At 39.5% G+C, this 10,313-nt stretch overlaps 1 protein-coding gene across 1 annotated transcript in view; it reads right to left on the bottom strand.

Annotated features, from left to right (window-relative positions):
• Positions 1–10,313, bottom strand: part of GRB14 (growth factor receptor bound protein 14) — a 116,702-nt gene that overhangs the window by 101,520 nt on the left and 4,869 nt on the right. The window lies entirely within an intron of this gene.

Here is a 10,313-nt window from a genome sequence, read left to right as displayed (position 1 = left end):
ACACACACACACACACACACACACACACATATATACACATACACACACACACGATTTTAAACAGAAACATATTTATTAATTTATTAAACATATATGTAAATGCTTAGTTAAAAATAAAAAGAAATTAACAAGGCTCACCGAAATTTGCTCTTAACTAGTTCTCAAAGTAACGCTTAGTTCCACAGCCCTTTAAAAGTTTATAATCTGAGTACAATAGGATTATAAAGTCATCTTCTATGTTTCAGATTTTTTTTTATTATTTTTAACAGATAAACAATGTACCTAAATCATGTGAAATATTTTTATATCAAGGTTAGAGTAGGCCTGATTTTTACATTCCTCTAAATAAGGAATGCAATGTCCTAAGATAAGTGGGGACATTCTTAGATATTTAAGTAACTTAATGTGTTCCCTTGAAGGGACTGAGAAATAATATGTTCATTATTACTGATTCCAAATTTCTAACAGTAGTTTTTTAAATGTTATATTTTAAAAACAAAGACTGTTCTCTGTTCCAAAAAACCCTAATAGCTAAAGAAAAGCTGTTGCTTTCTTATTGCCATCCTGTATTATTTTGCTGGTTGCCAACTATTTATCAAGAGCAAAACAGTCCACAGTTGAAAGAAATAAGGTGACAGGGAAAGTCTTATGCTGTCCTAATGAGAGAAATATTCAACTACACATTTTATTGGAAAGTTAGCAGTACATGTTTAATTACTTATATCAAGTTTTGTCAGTTTTGTCATCACCATCAGAATTACAGGAATTGACTGACACAAACAAGTCCATTCCATATGCCTGTGACCCCTTTCTACTTTGATTCCTATAATCCCTTCCTTATTCTCCGATTTCATTCATACTTTCTTCCCTTACTTCCTTGAAGAGACATGCTCCTTCCCGATACAGGGCCTTTGCACATGCACTATTTTTGCCCAGAACACTGTCTCCCTACCTTCTACTTCTTCTCATCTCTCATCTTTCAGATAAACCATTATTTCTGTGGAGAAGCCAGCCAAGGCCCTCCCAGTTTCAGTCCAGGCCCTTCGTTTCATGTACACATATATGTGGCTCATGTTCCTAATCGTCAGCCTCCACTACTCAGAATGCTGTACAACAGCAGGGACAACACAAGTGTTAGTTGCCTCCGACATCCTCAGCAGTTCACACAGTGCCTGGCACATAGTACCAGACCAAAAATCAAACTCACTGCCGTCAAGTCGGGTTTCCGAGGCAGTATCAGTACAGAAGTAGATTGCCCCATCTTCCTTCTGAGGAGTGGCTTGTTGGTTTGAACCGCCAGCCTTCTAATTAGCAGTCAAGTGCCTTAGGCACTGCACTACCATATTCTTTTAGTGATGAATGAAACCATCACATCTAGCCCTGTATGATACAATTTTAGAGATTTCCAAATAGTAGCTTTGAAACCTCACAGAGTTTGAAAAACACAAGGGTAGGAAAGACATACAACGACCAAAGAGAAAGCATCAACAAATTTTCATGAAACTTGTGAACTGAACAAAGGTGGATTAGGTGACTTCTGTGGCCTTTTCTGAGTCTGGAAGTCTGTGAAAATTAGGGGAGAAGGGTGGGAGGACATCTGGGCAGGACAAATATTGTAAGCAAAGAAACTAAGAAATAAAAAAGCAAAGAATATCCAAGGGCCATGAACGGACAACTTTGCCATGATCACAGCGGCTAAGTTATGAGGAGAGTGAGAAGCACAGGTGCCAGAACGCTTGGGGAAGGAGCATCTTCTCTCAGCAATGTGGAATGTTGCTTTCCATCAGTGCAAGCCAGAAGGGGGCCAGCACAGCAGAAGATAATTTTTAAGACACATAAATGACAGTTTACCCTTTCAGAAGGATTGGAAATATATAATTAAGTTTTGAAATGACATTTTTCCTTGATACGATTACAATAGGAAGAGCAGTGTGGCAATTGCCTTCTGAAAATCAGCCAATGAAAACCCCATGGGTCACAATGGTCTGATACGCAATTGATCATGGGGATGGTGTGGGATCAGGGAGCATTTCATACCTTTGCGCATGGATGGAGTCCCCATCAGCTGGGGCTGACCTGACCGCAGCTAACAACAACACATGATCACAAAGTGGTGAGAGAATCACATAGTGACATTATTATTTAAGAATATGTCCAGCTACAAGTAACAGAAAATCTATCGTACAATGGCTTAAATGACTAGTTGTTGTTGTTAGGTTCCACTGAGTCAACTCATAGTGACCCTACTTACAACTGAACAAAATAATGCCTGGTCCTGCACTTTCTTTACAACCACAGTGACTGTGTCAATTCATCTCTTTGAGAGCTTTTCTCTTTTTTGCTGACCCACTACTGTGCCAAGAATGATGTCCTTCTTCAGGAACTGGTCCTTCCTGATAACACGTCCAAAGTACATGAGACAATGTTGTGCCATCCTCGCTTCCAAGGAGGATTCTGGCTGTACTTCATCCAAGGCAGACTGGTTCGTTCTTCTGGCAGTCAATGGTACATTTCACATTCTTCCCCAACACCACAGTTCAAAGGCATCAATTCTTCTTTGATGCCTTATTCATTATCCAGCTTTTGCATATGAGGTGATTGAAAATCCAGTGGCTTAAGTCAGGTACAGCTTAGTACTCAGAGTGACATGTTTGCTTTTTAATACTTTAAAGAAGCCTTTTGCAGAAGATCTGCCCACAGCAAATACTAATTTGATTTCTTTAATGCTGCTTCCGCAGGCATTGAGGCTTACTTATTCTCACATTCAAAATCAGAGGCAGGCAGTGTGGAACTTGGTGAAGCAGTTACATAAAGCCACCAATTCCATAGGGACTTTTTGTTTTGTTTACCATCTTTACAGTGCGGATCTTTCCTTGAGGTCACACAATGGATCTCCCATCCCCACATCTTCTCTGTAAAACTTCCAAAGTGGTATACATTTGGATGCTGTTATATTGTCACAAGAAATTTATAGGACATGCCTACATGAAGAGAAAAATTGATTCAGAGTTAAAGAATCTGTATTACTTTCTGGGCATCCATGTGGATATTCTAGGGATCCTGGAAATGGATTCAAAATAGATGGATGAATGTTTTACCATGTGTTAATAATTTTCCATCTAGTACCAGGCCAAAGAGGCCCAATGTGCACTCACTACTGGAAATGTCCCCAACTTGCCACAGTGGAGAGTTTGGATCAATGACACCGTAGAATCATGCCACATCTAGGCCTCCAATCAAGAGCAGGGGGACTGCCTACAGGCAAAGGGAGGCCCAGAAAGTCTCCTCAATTTCCCTATACCCTACTCTGTCCTCCAACTCTATCATTACCTTTTCTCCTCCCCTTGCCTCAGTCCTCCTCCCAAAAGCCCTAAGGATGGCTCCTCTCTTTGGGCTTCTTTTTTTCCCTATGGATTAAAAGAAAAACTCTAAGTCACTCAAGCAGAGGTTCAGTTTTATTTTACAAAGTGAGAAATTGGAAGCCCTTCCGTTTGCTCAGTTACGTGGCAAAAGAAAAAAAAAAAAAAAGGCAAAAGAAACAACTCCAAACTCATAAGAAAGGTTAGCATTAAGAATTAAAGACATATTATGCTAAACTGTACTTGTAATGATACATGCACACACATATATCCATGTTATTTTAAGACCTAAATCCAATATGAAAAATAAAGAAGGTCCACTCACAAACCCCACTTGAATATTTCCAATGATTTCATCAAAAGCATGTGTTCTCTGAAGCATCATTGTTTTTAAAACTTATGCAATTCCTGCTAAGATGCCAGTCCTGACTAATTCATCACTGGAATAAAATTTTAAAAAATTAAAAATAAAAACCCTCACAAGTGGTATTGCTTATTCAACTTTAAAGCAGAAAACCACTAGTCATGCTTGTGTTAGATACAACATTGTTCCAATATTTCATTTCAGTTTTTAACCATGTTTACTCCCAAATAACTACATGAAATGTCTAAGCTAAAACATTAAAAACTGGCTCACACACTGAGAAAGAAGGGCAAGTTGGGGAGAGGTAGAAGGAGAGAAAAGAGTAAATACCAAGAGGGGAGAGAAAGTATTTATTAGAGTGAAGTACGCACCAAACTGTATTGCAATCATTGAGATGTCTGGCATCAACTGAAAAACTTTAAGGAAGTACATTATCTCATCCATTGTTACAAATTTTTTTAGTTAACTTCTCTGAAACTGGGATGTAATTAACCAAAAACAGTATGTTATAGTTTAATTGGAAGCATATAAAGTATCAATGCTTCTTGTAACAGCATACAATAGATCACTTTCTACATCCTGGCATTCCCATGATGTGCAAGCACTAGGGGCTGATTTATATTTTTCAATTTTACTTTCCTTCGTTTTCCTAAATGTTATTTTCTTTCAGTGCAAAAAACCAAAAATCAAACTCACTGCCTTCGAGTCAATTCTGACTTAAACCCCTCCTTGGGTTTCTGAGGCGGTATCTCTACAGATGTAGATTGTCCAGTCTTCCTTCCAAGGAGTGGCTGGTGGGTTTAAACTGCCAACCTTCTGGTTAGCAGTCAAATGCCTTAAGCACTACACTGTCAGAGCTCATCAGTGCAAAATCTTTGTGTAATTTCTGTATATGAGAAATGGAATCAATACTATTGGAATCACAAAATACTAAAGGTTACAACGTTCTTGAAGAACATCTACTGAAATCCTTTCCTTTTACAAATGAAGAAGTCAAGACTGCAGCACAGCCTAACTAGACCAGGTTCTCCAGCTGGTCAGTCACAGAACTCCATCTCTGGGCTACCTCATCCTACATCCTTTCCACTTGTTGTTGTTGTTATGTGCCGTCGAGTCAGCCCTGACTCATAGCAACCCCTCCTTGGGTTTCCGAGGCAGTATCACTACGGAAGTAGGATTGCCCAACCTTCCTTCCGAGGAGTGGCTGGTGGGTTTGAACCGTCAGCCTTCTGGTTAGCAGTCAAGTGCCTTAGCCACTATGCTACCAGAGCTCCCATCCTTTCCACTAGGCGCATCCAATTTTTATGCTACTTTAAGCTGCTGCTTCTGTATGACATCTTGGATAAAAGCATTAGATAACTAAAAGCTAGAACAAAAATATGCACACATAGCACCAGAGCACCTAGCTTTCTGAATGTCAGAAATGTTTGTTTCCACTTTCCTTAGTGTAACTTGCCAGAAAACTTGCATATACTGAAATACCAGCAGAGGGAGTCTTTACTTCTCAGCAAATACAAAGAAAATTTCTGAAAATTACTGTAACATTGTTAACCATATGGAGTTCTGGTTAATGTATGTATTTACAAGGTTGTAGCAAAGTTTAGACCTATTAAAAATTCCTTTTGAATATTTGAATTTTTAAGATAATTGGTTTTTTATATATCTTAAACTTCAATATCGCTGTCATTGAGTCGATTCCAACTCATAGTGACGCTCTAGACAGAGTAGAACCGGCCCATCCACAGCCTTTCCAAGGCTCTATGTACATCTTTACAGAAGTAGATTGCCTCCTCTTTCTCCAGTGGAGCGGCTGGTGGGTTCGAGCCACTGACATTTTGGTTAGCAGCTGAATGCTCTAACCATTAAAAAAAAAAAAGTAGGAAGAGTTTTTTCTCTTTTTTTTCATATATAAGTGTCACATCACTAGTAATCTTTCCTAGGGTTCAAGCCGGACATTCCGCCTGGAATTTAGAACGGTGGTATCAAAATTTTGTCTTAAAATTGTGATAGAACTACCAAAAGTAATTTGCTTTCTGAAACTGAAGCAATACACCTGATGTTTTAACAATCACAACTGAAGCGTATGTGGTCAAAAATGTACCACCCATTCGAAGGCTATAATCACTTTCTGACAATGCTATTTTTGCCAAAACAATTTATGAATTCCTTCTTTTGGAATTGTCTTAGGAGTTAGCATTTCCAATATCCTTCAGGGGTGGAAAATCTTTATCCCTTCTGAGGATTTAATATCTGAAATTACCAAAATCTTGCTTCTTCTTTTCTGCCAAGAAGAGATTCCTACTTTCTCAATTTGGCTTGGGGGTTGGGGAACAGCCAGGGCAGCCAGGCTTATAGACTGCCCCAAGCGAGAGTCCGAGACTATTAATCAGCCAAGTTATTTTTAATCTGCCTGCATTGCCAGACGTGGACCATGCACTGTAGTTTATACAATACTCTGAGGCACAGATCCTGTTCTCGTGGAGCTCAGTCCAGGTGCTCACAGCAGAGTAGTGGACTCTGGACCACCAGTTCTTAGGTATGAACCTCTGTTTCCTCAAGCTATAAAATGGTCAAAAAGACTGGCAAACTGATAGTAATTAATGTATCAATCATTATCATTATGAATCTTTGAATGCAAAATAAGGTATTTATGATTAAGTCTCAGGAGAACCCTTCAGCCAATTGAGCTCTAAGAAGCTCTGACATGTTGTTGTAGTCATCATATCATTTTCTTTTCCCCAAGATATCCTCGAGGCCAGATTGAATACACAAATGCACAGCAAGAAAAATAACCAGAATGGCAAATGGCAAGTTGGCAGGAAAGGTGGGATTTGTCTGATAGGTAGACCACTAGTGAGAGGAAAAAGCATTGCAACTTTGCAAAATAACAGGAAGGGTGATTCCGAGCAACAATGTCCTATGCTAGGTGGAGCACAGACCTAGGTCTCCGTTCTCTCTCTGTCACTTATTGGAGGTACAATTGGGTAATCCTTATTTCAAAAGATAGACTCCTTCACCACCCCTGTGAGGTTCCTGAGAGGAATAAAGAGAATGTGCCGGGTGGTGGAAACATTTAACACAATCGGTGCTAACTGAAAGGTTGGAGTTGTTTAAGTGCACCCAGAAGTGCCTTGGAAGAAAGGCTTGGCAACCCACTTTTAAAAATCAGCCGCAGGCGAACCCACTGTACCCAGTTCTACTCCGACACACACATGGGGTCACCACAAGTCAGAACTGACTGGGTGGCAACTGCTTGGTTATAATTGTTACTGGGCATATTTCACCTGTTTCATGAGTGTTGATATCTACGGAGGCTAGTGAGTAAATCAAACTGCCTATAGCAGCCAGGTGAAGTTGGATAAAGGTAATAGAAAGGCAGGGTGGACTAGGCTGAGATGGGCCCTCAGTTCTTGGCCTTTTACCACAAGGGATGAAGTCTGGGGAAAATGGGGTGTAAGCAACAGAGAGGCAAATGAAGAGAAGAAAATACTAACAGAAGGTCAGTATCTAAAGAACCCAATCTTATGTTTTCAAAAATTGCTTTTATTCAAAGAATAGTAATACCAACCTGTGCCCTCCCTGCGATGGGACACTTGGGCCCATTGATGATGAAAAGCAACACAGCCTCTGCCACCGTAGGGCTAACATTCTACTGGTATCATCTTTGTCTGCTGAAACAATGTCTTAACACTAGACACAACTTACCTCTTCCAAATATATAACAAAGAAGCCCTGTCTGATACTCCCTGGGACATTTAAAGGACAAATAATCTAATCACTCATTTGGCTGTATTGGAACTATGTTCCCAAATTAAAAGAAAAACAATGCTGAGATATAATATTTGGATTACTTTTTAAAAGTTCAACCTAAGAAAGCTCCTAAAGCTATAGAAAGAGAACACGAGTTTGGAAGGTATATCGTCTCTCGTCCTGGCTGCATTTTATCAAGAGCAACCACTTTTTGTTGGATTCATTCACTCCAAGGAAATTTTTAGATAACCATCTCAGTAACATAGGATGTATTTCTAAATTCATACTAGTGGAAAGATGTTCAAGTGTTTATGAAGCTAGCAAAACACATCATTTCAAAGGTAAGGAAAAGGAATTCACATTTGTGAGCCTCTACTCTCTGTCAAGTACTTCTAAATATTTATCCTATTTAATCTTCACAACCATTCTACGAGGAAGTATCATTATCCTCAAGACAGAGAAAAAGATTCTCAGAAAAGCTTAAGAAATGTGCCCAAAGTTACATCACTGGTTAGTTACAGAGACGAGCTCAAATGCAGGGCTTGCTAGCTCTAAAACACATGAACTCTACTATATCACACTTCCTAAACACTTACTTCTCAAGAAAGAAAACATTTTGTGAAAATACAAAAACCATTCATCAGTTTGACACCCTTCCTGGGTGAGTATGCAACTAAGTTATCTGTATACAAATTAAAAGGGGCAAGAGAAAATCAAGGTTTAGCAAAACTGAGAACTCCAGATTAACATTAACAATAATACTCCTTACAACTTGAATACCACCTTCCAAGTAAGCCAGTCTTCTAAATTCAGGCCACCATCTGTAGACGTCCATCACCCTCCTCTACTCAGGAAATCTGCTCTTTTCCCATGTACATCACTTTTTACTATCCCCTTACAAGTAATAGAAAGCATTCATTCAACAATGGATAACCATAGGTACCCAGGAAGACAAACAAGAAGATCAGGTATGGATGTATAGGCAAATGGGAATATATTCACAACCACACATAGGTTTGGCAGGCAACATTCCTACATATGTATCTGTAATGTCCTAAAAAGATATCCATATGCAGTTTAAACATAACAGGAGGCAAAGTTAGGATAACTTCCTAGCCGTAACTTAGCCCCTTGGGGAATGAGTCACTGGGCCTATAGAACCATGGTTATGGGGATATCAAGCTCAACTGGCTCAAGATGGTATACAAAAATACTGTTCTACATCCTACTTTGGTGAGTAATGACTGGGGTCTTAAAACCTTATGAATGGCCATATGAGAGGCAACTATTGGTCTCTCCTCATCTGAATCAAAGAATTGCAAAGAAAGTCAAAGACACATGGAAACAGTTCAAGTACAAATGGACCATGAGAACCTCAGCCGACATGACCCTGAGACCAGAAGAACTAGATGGTGCCTGAGTACCAATGCCAACCACTCAGAAAGAGATCAGAATTTGAGACCCTATATAAAGTGTGAGAAAAATATGGAACAAAACTCAAAAGTCATAAAAAAGATAAAGCTTACTGCTCTGACAGAGAATGGGGAAACCCCCAAAACTATGGCCCTGAGTTACCCTTCGGACATGGAATTGAACTCACTCCTGTGGCTTAGTCTCAGTCAAACAGTAGACAGACCTAAGAGTTGAACACCTGCACCAGGGAGATGCACTCCTTAGAATAACCAACCATAGGAGATCAGAAGTGCAACATTTGCACAGGGAGAAAGGTATAGGGGCAGGAATGCATAGGGAAAAAGGGCACAGGTGACCACAGGGAGAAAGTAGGAGGTAAGCTGTTACTCTGCAGGGAATATAACCACTGTCACAAAACAAAATGTGTATGAACTGTTGAATGTAAAATGAATCCTCTGCAAAATTTCACCCAAATCACAGTAAAAAGATAGAAGAAAAATTTAAAATATAAATAAATAAATAAATTCAGTAAGAAAAAAAAATGCATAATCAGATTTTATAACTCAAATGACAATAATAAATAGCTAAGGGAGAGACACCTACCAAATGCCTAGTATGTTCAAGGTATTTGCAGTGGAGATGGATAATTGTCCACCAATAGCCATCCTTTCCATCTTCCTTGCTAAAGAACTGTGATTCCAATGAGTAAGGCAACGTGCTGAGGTCAAGGCCTACATTTCTTGGCCACCCTTGGATCCTTGTGGGCCATGTGGCATAATCCTAGCCAATGATATAAGCAGAAGCTGCTGATTATTCCAATGTTGCATAACATGGGACAGAACTGGCTGGGATGTCCTTGGTCCTTCCCATTCTCTATGCCAGGAATGTGAACAGGATGACTGGAGCTTTTGCATTTATCTTTCACATAAAAGGAAAAGGGATCCACATTAAAGATGATAAATTGGAAAGCAACAAGGAGCTGGATTGCGGGAGGACCCTGTAGGGCTGCTACATTAGCTTTGGACCTACTCTTCTTGTAAAGTGAAAGGAAAATAAACTCTCTCTCTGTTTGATCCACCACCATTCAAGTTTTCTGGTTTTATGAAAAAAATTCAATCTCTAACGGTAAAGCACTTAAACATAAGATCCTTTCCCTTAGTATTTTAAAATCTAGTTGTAAAGCAGCCATCCAGATGCAACAATGGGTCTCTCCTCGTCCAGAGCAAAGAATGAAGAAAGCCAAAAACACATGGAAACAATTAGTCCAAGTGACTGGTACACCATGCGATCCTCAGCCTATATGACTATGAGACCAGAAGAACTAGAGGGTGTCCGGATACCACTGTCAACCACTTGGAGGGGGATCTCTGTAGGAGATCCTGGATAGAGTAGGAGAACAATGTGGAACAAAACTCAAAATCATTAAT

This window comes from Orycteropus afer, unplaced genomic scaffold (assembly GCF_000298275.1).
Source record: "Orycteropus afer afer isolate SDZICR_OR568_19922 unplaced genomic scaffold, OryAfe1.0 scaffold00001, whole genome shotgun sequence".
NCBI lineage: Eukaryota > Metazoa > Chordata > Mammalia > Tubulidentata > Orycteropodidae > Orycteropus > Orycteropus afer.
The sequence above is the reverse complement of the archived record's forward strand: the minus strand, read 5'-3'. Positions and strand labels throughout refer to the sequence as shown.